This window comes from Budorcas taxicolor, chromosome 10 (assembly GCF_023091745.1).
Source record: "Budorcas taxicolor isolate Tak-1 chromosome 10, Takin1.1, whole genome shotgun sequence".
Classification (NCBI taxonomy): domain Eukaryota; kingdom Metazoa; phylum Chordata; class Mammalia; order Artiodactyla; family Bovidae; genus Budorcas; species Budorcas taxicolor.
The window spans coordinates 67,602,441-67,615,240 of NC_068919.1; the positions used below are offsets into that span (position 1 = coordinate 67,602,441).

The 12,800-nt window shown below is 40.7% G+C and overlaps 1 non-coding gene across 1 annotated transcript; it reads left to right on the forward strand.

Annotated features, from left to right (window-relative positions):
• The first annotated feature begins 12,233 nt into the window (after nt 1-12,233).
• On the forward strand, nt 12,234-12,305 carry TRNAS-GGA (transfer RNA serine (anticodon GGA)). Its single transcript has one exon. It is a non-coding gene; the product is annotated as a tRNA-Ser (tRNA).
• The last annotated feature ends 495 nt before the right edge of the window (nt 12,306-12,800 follow it).

Genomic DNA, 12,800 nt, shown 5'->3' on the forward strand with positions numbered 1-12,800 from the left:
TCTTTGTGACCCCATGGCCAGGCTCCTCTGTCCATGGGATTCTCCAGGTAAGAATAATAAAGTGGGTTTCTATTTCCTCCTCCAGGGGATCTTCCTGACCCAGAGATTGGACCCAAGTCTCTGCATTAGCAAGAGGATTCTTTCACCACTGAGCCACCAGGTAGGAACTAAATACTTGGTATTTGTTGAAGAAAAGAAGGAAGGAAAGTAGGGAGAAACGAAGATAAGGCATTGTTCTCATCGTGGAGAAGCTTACCACTGGGGAGGGAGAAACACTAGAAACTAACGTAAAACAATAAACTAGAGAGCATTGTCCCTGGATGCAATGGTGTGCGGAGGAGGAAGAAGTCACTGTGGCCTGGAGCCGTCACAGAAGGCTTGCAGTAGATGCAGTCTGAATCAGCTCCAGAGATTGGATGGGTTCTGGAGAGGTGAAGAGCAGGAGGGAGATTATCTTTGGAAGTGAGAAGGTCTGACAGGGCTGGTGGTAGAGGGTATAGAAAAGAGGGAGTGCTTCCTTAAAACTGTATTTTTAAAGGAAGCGGTGGGTTTTGTGAGAACGGCAAGATGGATTGTTTCTTTCAATAGATATTGTGGAGTGCCTGCAATCTGCTATGACAGAGGAGACCATCGAAGCAAACTCCTACATGCTCAGGTGGAGAGAGTGCTGCTGTTGAGGAGGCACGCTTGCATTTTGGAACGCTGTTAAGATTTGAGTGTGTAATAACTTCAGTGCATCTGGCTCAGCACATTTACGTTGAGATTTTATGGCTGCTATCATCTGCTCAGAGTGTGTGTTTCTCTCTGTAAGATAAGACTGAGCCCACAGTTGTTTTCGGTTACCACTGAAATTTCTTTGTTTCATTCTTTTAATTTTACTGTTTTGTATTTTGTTTGCTCAGTTTCAGTTAGTGAAATATATAAAGATGTATTTATCACTATTAATGTTACTATAATCATTAGTTTTTACCGTCATTCAGTTCTAATTAAAGACACCGCTGCACCCTTACCGTCCCATCTCTGCTCCATGTGTATCCCTTACTGGGGATCCATCACTGGCAAATATTTTCCTAGCCACTGTCTTCTTCTGACCTGGGTTGAGCAAATTAGAATTTTACATTTTGGAAATAATTATTATTGTCTTTTGGAAATTTCAACCTCTTCAGGAATCAAAACTCTTGTTTCACAGAGTTTTGATTCCTTCTCACCCACAAACCAGGGACGGTGCAAAGGTTCAGAAGCTGAAATCTCTATTCCTAAGTCCTGTTGCCTTTAAACTAGAAGTTCAGTTCAGTTCAGTCGCTCAGTCGTGTCTGACTCTTTGCAACCCCATGAATCGCAGCACACCAGGCCTCCCTGTCCATCACCATCTCCCGGAGTTCACTCAGACTCATGTCCATCGAGTCCATGATGCCATCCAGCCATCTCATCTTCGGTTGTCCCCTTCTTCTCCTGCCCCCAATCCCTCCCAGCATCTGAGTCTTTTCCAATGAGTCAACTCTTCACATGAGGTGGCCAAAGTACTGGAGCTTCAGCTTTAGCATCATTCCTTCCAAAGAAATCCCAGGGTTGATCTCCTTCAGAATGGATTGATTGGATCTCCTTGCAGTCCAAGGGACCCTCAAGAGTCTTCTCCAACACCACAGTTCAAAAGCATCAATTCTTCGGAGCTCAGTTAGAAAAAAAAAACTTATTCAACATTGTAGGAAATGTATATCAATCTGAACAGGAGATTTCAGGTTGTTGAAAGATGATATCGATTATTCAGGGTCTGAAGAAGGCAGAAGAGGGTCTAGACCCAGATTTGGAGGCATTCGGACTTTGAAGTCTCATCAGGGCAGTGAAGCTGGAAATATTAAGACAGTGTGCACCAGCGCAGAAAAGTAGAACCTATAGCCTTGCAGCTCAGTCCCAGGTAGGACTCGGGGGAAGAGGAGCACACAGGAATGACCCTCAGTTTCCTGCATTTCAAGCTTGCATGCTTACAGGGCTTCTCAGGTGGCACCAGTAGTGAAGAACATGCCTGCCCAATGCAGGAGAGGTAAGAGACTCAGGTTCCACCCCTGGGTCAGATGGATCCTCTGGAGGAGGAAATAGCAACCCACTCCAGTATTCTTGCCTGGAAAATCCCACGGACAGAAGAGCTTGGCAGCCAACTGTCCCTAGGGTCACAAAGAGTCAGACACAACTGAAGCGACTTAGCACACAAGCTTACAGCTGCAGGCAGGGGTGGGGGTAAGAATATTTAGAAGAGAGACTGTAAGAATTTTTCCGAAGTTCATTTCACATTTACTACCTTTCCATCTAATGGAGAGCTTGACTGAGAATGAGGTTCATATCAAATTCCTATTTCTCTTTTCTCTCTTTGAATGTTCCCAGTTTAATTCAGGCGCATGCATTATCAAACATCTGTTTTAATTACAGCCATTGTTAAGGTAGTTAATCAGTTGTCGTCTCTCACCAGCCAAAATCCTATACTGCTGAATTTTCGTACAATCAAAGATACAATAAATATAAAAGGAATTCTTGTATATCAGCACTAAAAAAAATGCATACAACTTCTTTGCTCACTGATGCAACCAAAACACCCAGGAGTTATTATAATGTGCATTCCCCTGACACAGACTTTTATTTCATGCAAATGACTGTGATTAAGATTCAAATACTTTTTTTTCCATTTTCACACATTACTTAATCAATGTGAAGTACTGTGTAAAAATTGCATCTCTTCATAACAGTGATTTTGACCAAGTCAAGTGTTGCTCCTAGAATTATAATCCAGACTTGTGATTCAATTATCATTTAGAGACTTTCTAAATTCAAATTAAGTTCACTCTTCCCTTCTTTTCCCAAGACTGTAAACTTAATATCAGTATGGATCATTTGTGAGGTGTGAGCAAAATAACTTTCCACCGCAAGGACATACACAATGTGATGTGTGAATTTTCCCTTGCTTGCAAAAAAAAGCACAACAATCAATAGTACTTGGCCATTAAAATGTATGAAATGCACGAAGTACAGTCTATTTTTCCATTTATGTTACACTTAGCTTTTAGGTTGAATAATACTGACACTCCCCAGAATACTTATCTATTTAAAGTTACCTGGAGCAGTTGTACAAACTGCCATTTAAAAAGTTAAATAAGAACTTATGGAATACTTAAAGTTTGGCATCTCCATTTAATGATTTAACTATTGGGCATTCAAAAGCACATTCTTATAGGAACCGATGAGGAATGCATAAAATAAAGTAGGGTTCCAGAAGCATCTCATACAACTATAAAACACTGATCTATTTACAGTTTACTGCACCCATGCTAGAGGCTGAATCTTGTTTTGTTACTGTTTGTGACTCTTTCTTGCTCATCTTGCATTTCATTTATACTAGAGGAAAAATTAGATTTTTACCAATGACTAGGTTTGAGTTATTACCAAACACTATCCACATTCATTTTCTTAAGATGTGCTTTTTTAGCCTCCAAGTTGAACATAAAATCCAATTTTAATTGCTTTTCTTTTTTCAACACTCATCCCAAATTCCTCTTTTTGTGTCCATTTGCAATAAGCAGGGGAAAATACTCATCTTTTATTTTCCATGCTTCCTGGAACACAATGCTATTTCTATGCCAGAGCTGAATTTGTTGAAATAGAATAATTTTTTTTTTTTGAGAGAAGAAGAATTTGCATTTGATGGAGTTTGATAAATTCAAACAGATAATGTTTGAATCTGGATGTTCATTTTTGAAGGTTGTTTCTTGAACATTCTTATGAAGATGTTCCATCTCTTCTGTCAGGAAAGGTTGGAAAGACATGGGCAGTTAGTCCAAATGAGAGTCCCAACTCATAGGGACCCTGACCAGTCAGAACCAAAGGTATTGTCTTGAATTTACCAGAAGACTGGGAAATATCTGTGAGACTGAGGTAGTTCTAGCTGGTTTTAGAAAAGGCAGAGGAACCAGAGATCAAATTGCCAACATCCGCTGGATCATCGAAAAAGCAAGAGTTCCAGAAAAACATCTATTTCTGCTTTATTGACTATGCCAAAGCCTTTGATTCTATGGATCACAATAAACTGTGGAAAATTCTGAAAGAGATGGGAATACCAGACCACCTGACCTGCCTCTCGAGAAACCTGTATGCAGGTCAGGAAACAACAGTTAGAACTGGACATGAAACAATAGACTGGTTCCAAATAGGAAAAGGAATACGTCAAGGCTGTATATTGTCACCCTGCTTATTTAACTTATATGCAGAGTACATCATGAGAAACACTGGGCTGGAAGAAGCACAAGCTGGAATCAAGATTGCCAGGAGAATTATCAATAACCTCACACATTCAGATGACACCACTCTTCTGGCAGAAAGTGAAGAAGAACTAAAGAGCCTCTTGATGAAAGTGAAAGAGGAGAGTGAAAAAGTTGGCTTAAAGCTCAACATTCAGAAAACGAAGATCATGGCATCTGGTCCTATCACTTCATGTGAAATAGATGGGGAAACAGTGGAAACAGTGACTGACTTTATTTTGGGGGGCTCCCAAATTACTGTAGATGGTGACTGCAGCCATGAAATTAAAAGACGCTTACTCCTTGGAAGGAAAGTTATGACCAACCTAGACAGCATATTAAAAAGCAGAGACATTACTTTGTCAACAAAGGTCCGTCTAGTCAAGACTATGGTTTTTCCAGTAGTCATGTATGGATGTGAGAGTTGGACTATAACGAAAGCTGAGCGTAGAAGAATTGATGCTTTTGAACTGTGGTGTTGGAGAAGACTCTTGAGAGTCCCTTGGACTGCAAGGAGATCCGACCAGTCCATCCTAAGGGAGATCAGTCCTGGGTGTTCACTGGAAGGACTGATGTTGAAGCTGAAACTCCAATACTTTGGCCACCTGATGCAAAGAGCTGACTCACTTGAAAAGACCGTGATGCTGGAAAAGATTGAGGGCAGGAGGAGAAGGGAATGACAGAGGATGAGATTGTTGGATGGCATCAGCGACTCAATGGACATGGGTTTGGGTGGACTCTGGGCATTGGTAATGGACAGGGAGGCCTGGGTTCATGGGGTTGCAAAGAGTCGGATACGACTGAGCAACTGAACTAAACTGAGGTAGTTCTGTGAGAGGAAGATTTATGAACTGTAGATCTGTGTGAGAAGTCAGGGTAGCATTCTGTAGGAGTGCAAGAAGCCAGCCAAGCCAGGGTCATCTGAAGTCAGTCCAGACTGTTTACAGAGAACCAAAGGGATAATTTCTATCTATTCTGATCTTATTTAGGAGGTTCTGGGGGAAGGGTGTTTTAAGATAAAGCTTTAGGGGGAAAATGAAATTGTGTCAGAGACTATTGACTGGGTACTAATGTCCAATTTTCCCTATTCCATAGTAATAGAAGTTTTGTTGGGTTTTTACGGTTGCCTGGAATAAAGGCGGTTTCCCAGGCACATTTATAGCTAATAGTGGACCCATCGCTAAGTTCTGGACAGTGAAATATAAGCAGAGTAGTGGTCCAGAATTAATGATCCCAAATGCCTGGGACCAGATATGGCTTGGACTTCAGGATTTTTCCAGATTTTGAAGGTGCTATAGTGCACGTACTGCTTATTGTGGAATATGTCAGTTGGAGTCAGGGACAGCATATCACTGTCAACTGCAGCAAAGCATAGTATTTACTCCAAGTGGGATAAATGAAGGTCGTAGTCTCATGCCAGCTCAAGTCAAATTTTACCTTCAAATGAGTTTTTGTTGAGAGTGGGATGAATGGAGAATGACATATATACACTACCAATGTGTAAAATAGATAGCTGGTGAAAAGTTGCTGGATAACACAGAGAGCCCAGCTTGGTGCTCTATGATGACCTAGAGGGGTGGAATGGGGGGAGGGGAGGGAGGATCAAGAGGGAGGAGATATATGTATAATTATGGCTGATTCTCATTATTGTACGGCAGAAACCCACACAACGTTGTAAAGCAATTTCCCTCCAATTAAAAAATACCTGAAAATTATATAGATGATGAGGAAATGGCTGGAGAGAGAGGAACAGGTATTAACACAATATAATGCTTTGTAAGTATAACCTTGATTTCAGCAGACTTAATGGAGCCTAAATGAAAGATAGAGCCGTTTCTCAGAAAGTTAATTCTGTGATCTCCCTCTTGTAAGAGGGAAGGGGCCATAAGGGCATCCGTCCAGGTAGAATTGTGTTTGGTCCTCGGCTATGTGAGGGGGCCCACAGAGAGTGGGCCCACAGCCTCCCCAGAGAGTGTCTCCAGGAGGAGTGTGAAAGCAGCTGCCACCCAGTAAGGATCCCACTTTGACAGCACAGAGATGTCAGCTCAGGGTTACACAGTTGCAGTCCTGGGTAGGAGCTTCTCAGACTTAGCATTTGCTTTCTGCTCAAATAGGGAATGTGTCACTCTGCCGGAGTACGACTTTTTACAGATGACGAAATAAAGCTGTGTATGTCTCATTATTTAAAAAATAAATAAAATATATAACAAAGTTTAATTTTTCAGATCTTTTTGGATTTTAGAATTATGTATTACGCGGTCATTTCTAGAAAACTCTAGAGACAGTTGACAAATATCCTTCATCTTTTCCCTGTTCTTTCCTGCCTCCAGCCTCCTGGAGTACGATGCTTCTTTAGACCGTGAGGACTGTGGTTAAAGAGACAATCTCTACTGCCCTTACTTACTGCTTTCCTCAAAGAGATATTATCTTTTTAAAAAAATCTCATTTATTTTTTTTGTATACTTACTTTTACAATTTTTCTTTTAATTAAAGATTCTTTAAATTCTATGGTGTTTTACAACTTTCAAATGTTTTACACACATGATTTTATATAATCCCATAATAACACTTTTTTTCCTCCCTCTCCTTCCTTCCCTCTCCACACTTTCTTCTCTCCACTGGTAACCACCAGTTTGTTCTCTGTATCTGTGAGGTTGCTTTGCTTCTTTGTCTTTCTTTCTTTTTTGTTTTATTCACCAGTTGTATTTTTTAGACTCCACATATAAGTGACATCATACAGTATTTGTTTTTCTCTGTCTGACTGACTTCACTTAGCACTGTTGTTGATCAGTTGCCAAGTCTTGTCCAACTCTCTGTGACCCCAGGAACTGTAGCATGCCAGGCTGCCCTATTCTTCACTATCTCCCTGAGTTTGCTCAGACTTATGTCCATTGATGCCATCCAACCATCTTATCCACTGTCACCCCCTTCTCTTCTTGCCCTCAATTTTCCCCAGCATCAGGGTCTTTTCCAGTGAAATCTGCTCTTTGCATCAGGTGGCCAAATATTGGAGTTTCAGCTTCAGCACTGCTGATTTTTTGAAAATAAAATATTTACTTACTTGGCTGTGTTGGGTCTTGGTTGCAGCATGCAGGATCTACACACATTTCGGTGTGCAGGCTCAGAGCACACAGGCTTTTCTCTAGCTGCTTCTCTCTCAGGCTTAGTTGCCCTTCTGCAGTCAGGATCTTAGTTCCCTGACCAGGGATCAAACCTGAGTCCCCGGCATTGAAAGGCAGATTCTCAACCACTGGACCACCAGGGAAGCCCCAGAAGCCTACTGCTCTTGATGACCACTTTAATCCTAACTACAGCATCGTCATGATGGAAAACATTGGTCAGAATGGCTTATAGGTCTCATCACTTTATAGCCATCCTCCCAGCCCAATTTTTAAATTCACTTTTGGGAATTTAAATTTTGGAAAGCCAGTTAAGCTGTCATCTTGGCCATACTTGTTGGGACACTTCTGTCTCATTGAGGTGTCACACACTCAGTGGTTGGTGGCTTTTTACTGTTAATACCTAAGTACCACAAGAAGTCATGATTTAATAACAAAGCAATCCTAGCTCAAATCTGAGACAACTTAGAAGTTATAATTTTATCGTACTCACAAATGACTGTCATTACATTCTTGTAATTTCTGGCACAATTACCCTAGAAACTATGGGGGAAAAATGTAACTGGTTAGCAAAAGGGAAGGTCAGGGCTAATGGAATTGGTTTTGACCCTGAAGGAGTGTGGGTGGGAATGAGCCCTCCTCAGTCCCATAGCTTTCCAACTACTCATTAGCATAGTTGGAGCTCAAGTAACATTGTGGCAAATATAGTAAAACATTAACAATTGTAATCAATGTGATGAACATATTGATATACATTATACTATTCTCCCTACTTTTGTATATTTGACAATTTCATAATAAAAATCTGAAAACAAGGGGAAAATCCATCCAAATAATACCTTTAAAAATTAGCTCCCAAATGGCATTATTTAAGTGAAGTGGTCCAAGCATTTAGCCCTGTACTGTCCAATGCAGTATCCAGCAGGCACATGTGAAAGTCGCTCAGTCCTGTCTGACTCTTTGTGACCCTACAGTCCACGGAATTCTCCAGGCCAGAATACTGGAGTGGGTAGCCTTCCTTCTCCAGGGGATCTTCCCAACCTAGGAATGAAACCCAGGTCTCCCGTATTGCAGGCGGATTCTTTACCAGCTGAGCCACAAGGGAAGTCCAGCAGGCACATATGATTCTTTAAATTTAAATGTAAGTCAATTTGAAGTAAATAAAAAATACAGTTCCTCAGTTGCACTAGCCACATTTCAAGTACTCACTAGTCACTGGCTGTATATTTTTAAAACCATGTTTCAATTGTGGTAAAATGTGCATTAAAAATTTTACAGTTTTTAAGTGTATAGTTAATTGTCATTAAGTACATCCATGTTGCTATGCAATTATCACCAATGTCCAGCTCCAGAGTGTTTACAATACATATATATATATAAAGATATATATTTTTAACCATTTTTATTGTGGTAAAACATATATACAAACATATTAAGAGCCTGTTCAATTTAGTGCTATTATCTGTTTCCAAATTTCTCTGAAAATATTAGCTTGCTACTTGCTTACCATTATGTTGATTGCAAAGAGATGAGGTAGCAAAAAAGTAAGGCATGAGGAATTTAAAGGAGAAAATTGTAAAGTGTTAAACATTATTCATTACCCATTTTGTTTTTCTGGAAATGGAGAAGTAGGTCTATTCAACTGTAGCAACAAAACAAATCTCACGCTGTTCCTAAAATCCCCATGCTCTGGCCCTCTTGAGCATAATTTGAGATACATGGTTCTATTGAGCACAGCCGTAATTGTGTCAAGGAGCATCTGTAGAGGGCCCACTTTGAGCTAGGCGCGCATGGGGACATAAAAATGAGGAAGATAGACAAGTCTCTGTTTTTCACGGCACTTCCTTTCTAGTGTAGGGAGACAGACAATAAGCCAACCAATAAACCAAAAAGAATCAGAAGGTGTTAAATGCCATAAAGAATGTGAAACAGGATGGTGTAATAGATATCACCATGAATTTATATCCTATGTGTTAGAAACCTCCACAGACCCTAAGTTACCTGTCATCTTCAGAAGCAAATTTCAAATTAGACGTAAATTGTGTAAAAACGATGAAAAGTGAAATTCATCAAAAAGAAGTTTGAGTTTCATTACCTTGCTGTTCCTGCCTCCTGATTTTCATTTCTTGGTTGGTTCTACTCAATTACTTACTTAATAAGCTTGGCTAAGTGTGGCTCGTATAAATTTAGTAATTGTTCAGGCAACTCACACCTTATTCTTTTGTTTAAAAGAGAAGACACCTGTAATTTTTGCAAATGAGATTCATACAGATTGATGCTTTGCTGCAAATTGAATGAATTTGCTGCAAATTTAAATGAATAAAGAAAAAGTCTGAAAATATTTAGAGAAGAATATCTCAGATATGTTGGATAGCTTTGCATAGTGCCTATAATCATCTCCTCAAGTCCAGTCAAGGTGCAATTAACATTTCCACTAACATTTTCTCTGTTGCATTGAGACAGAGATGTTTCTCAAGTTTCACCTATAATCCAGGGGTAAACACTGACTTGCAGAGCCAGCAGTGGTATGAACAAGAGGAAGTTAATATGATTTAGCATAACTTTCCTTCTCCCAACAAGAAATAAAGCCAAGCGTTTCCTATGTTCCCATTAAGCTCATCATCTTAGAACTTCTGTACACCTAAATCTATTTCTTTAAGGGGAAAAACCACATGTATGAGAAGAGATATTTGGTTTTCATTGAGTAAAAGTTTAAATTTGTGAAGTGAGCAGCATTATAACTGTCCACATAAACAGGAATGAACCAGTTTGTTGGTGTCAAAGACAGAAGTGCAAGTTGCTCACAGTTCTCCTCTTGACTGCAAAGCCTCAATCATTTTCAAGCTTCTGATTATCCATCTCTTGTCTACACCTCAGTCAACGTTTCCTCTTTAACATCTGTTTACAGCCTTGAAAATAGCCTGGGGCAAATAGCAATTTATACAAGGCCAGCTTGGGAATGTGGTTTTCAGTTACTCTCCTTTTTGGGTGACTCTAACGGAGGTGATGATTTTGAGTGGATTTTAAATGGCAGGGCTGGTAGAGTGAAGGTCAATATTTATTTGTAAGTTTTCTTAATTTGTTGGCATGATATTTCAATTTGTACATGCCTTTTAGATTTTAGAGAACTGAATTCCCAAACTCAGCTTCTTAGCGTTAGAAAATTGACCATAATACAAACATCCTACAGAAGCTCATAAAAATTTGTCAGCATTAATGATAATGACTCTAATAACAAAACCTCACATCGATTGTGTGCTTATTATGTGCCTAGAACTGTGTTGAGAGCTTGCTGTTGCTGTTTAGTCACTAAGTTGAGTTCGACTCTTGTGAGCCTGCCAGGCTCTTTTGCCCACGGGATTTCTCAGGCAAGAATACTGAAGTGGGTTGCCATTTCCTTCTCCAGGGGATCTTCCCGGCCTGGGGCTTGAACCCACATCTCCTGCACTGGCAAGCTGATTCTGTGCTAAGAGCTAACCCTATATTATCTCACAACATTCTCATGACAACCTCCACGTTAGTAAGGAGAAGGCTTTTCCTGAAGGCCATCCAGTCTGGAACTGTCATTATATACACACATGACTGTTACCATCAAATATCCATTTATCCAATGTCCATCATGTTTGGAACACTAAATTCAGATGCTTACACGATGAAAGAGATGAAAGAGACATGGAAGGAACCCGTGGAAGGGTGGTAGTGTAGAACAGTGGGACAAGACCAACACTGGTAATCAGACACATCTGCCTTCTAGTCTTGGGTCTTAGACATTATTTCTTTGGCCTTAGACAACCTATCTAGCTTCTCTTACCTTGAGTTTATTGAATATAAGTTGAGAGGTTCCACTTGTGTGTGTGTGTGTGTGTGTGTGTGTGTGTGTGTGTGTGTGTGTTAGTCGCTCAGTCATGTCTGACTCTTTGCCATCCCATGGACTGCAGCCCTCCAGGCTCCTCTGTCCATGGGATTTTTCAGGCAAGAATATTGGAGTGGGTTGCCATTTCCTTCTCCAGGGAATCTTCCTGACCCAGGAATCGAACTGGGTCTCCAGCACTGTGGGCAGATTTTCTAATGCCTGAGTCACCAGGGAAGACAAGATGACCCTTTAAGTTTCATATAGCTATAAAATACGATGTCATGTCTTCCAACAGCTTTCAATCCTCTAGGATGATGAAACAGACTCAATACTTAGAAATGTTTTTAAACCCTATATTGTAATTGATTTGGTGGTGTTTTTTTTTTTCCACTAAATCTTGAAATTGGAACTATGGATGTGTTCTTTGTATCCTCTCTGCAGCTTGACACTGTATGTTAGGAGCCTCTTAAATATTTCTTACATAAGTGAATGAATAACATAATGGGTGAATATATGAATTGTTGTTGTTCAGTTGCTAAGTGATGTCCAACTCTTTGCAATCTCATGGACTGTAGCATGCCAGGCTCCTCTGTCTCCTGGAAATTGCTCAAGTTGATGTCCACTGAGTTGGTGATGTTATCTAACCGTCTCATTCTCTGCCACCCCCTTCTCCTCTTGCCTTCAATTTTTCCCAGCATCAGGGTCTTTTCCCATGAGTCGGTTCTTTGCATCAGGTGGCCAAAGTACTGGAGCTTCAGTTTCAGCATCAGTCTTTCTGAACCCTGAACAAACCCTGAACGAATATTCAGGGTTGATTTCCTTAAAGATAATCTGGTTTGGTCTCCTTGCTGTCCAAGGGACTCTCAAGAGTCTTCTCCAACACGACAGTTTGAAAGCATCAGTTCTTCGGTGCTCAGCTTTCTTTATGGTCCAACTCTCACATCCATACATGACTACTGGAAGAACCATACCTTGGCTTCCCTGGTGGCTCAGAGGTTAAAGCGTCTGCCTGGAATGCGGGAGACCCGGGTTCGATCCCTGGGTTGGGAAGATCCCCTGGAGAAGGAAATGGCAACCCACTCCAGTACTCTTGCTTGGAGAATCCCATGGAGGGAGGAGCCTGGTAGGCTACAGTCCATGGGGTCGCAAAGAGTCGGACACGACTGAGCGACTTCACTTTGACTTTTGCCGGAACAGTGATATCTCTGCTTTTTAAATATGCTGTCTAGGCTGGTCATATCTTTCCTTCCAGGGAGAAAGTGTTTTTTAATTTCATAGCTGCAGTCACTACCTGCAGTGATTTTGGGAACCAAGAAAATAAAATCTGTCGCTGCCTCCATTTTTTCCCTTCTATTTGCCACGAAATGATGGGACTGGATGCCATGATCTCCATTTTTCGAATGCTGAGTTTCAAGCCAGATTTTTCACTCTCCTCTTCACCTTCATCAAGAGGCTCTTCAGTTCCTCTTCACTTTGTGTCAACAGGGTGGTGTCATCTGCATATCTGAGGTTGTTGATATTTTGCACATCAATTTAGTTTCCCAA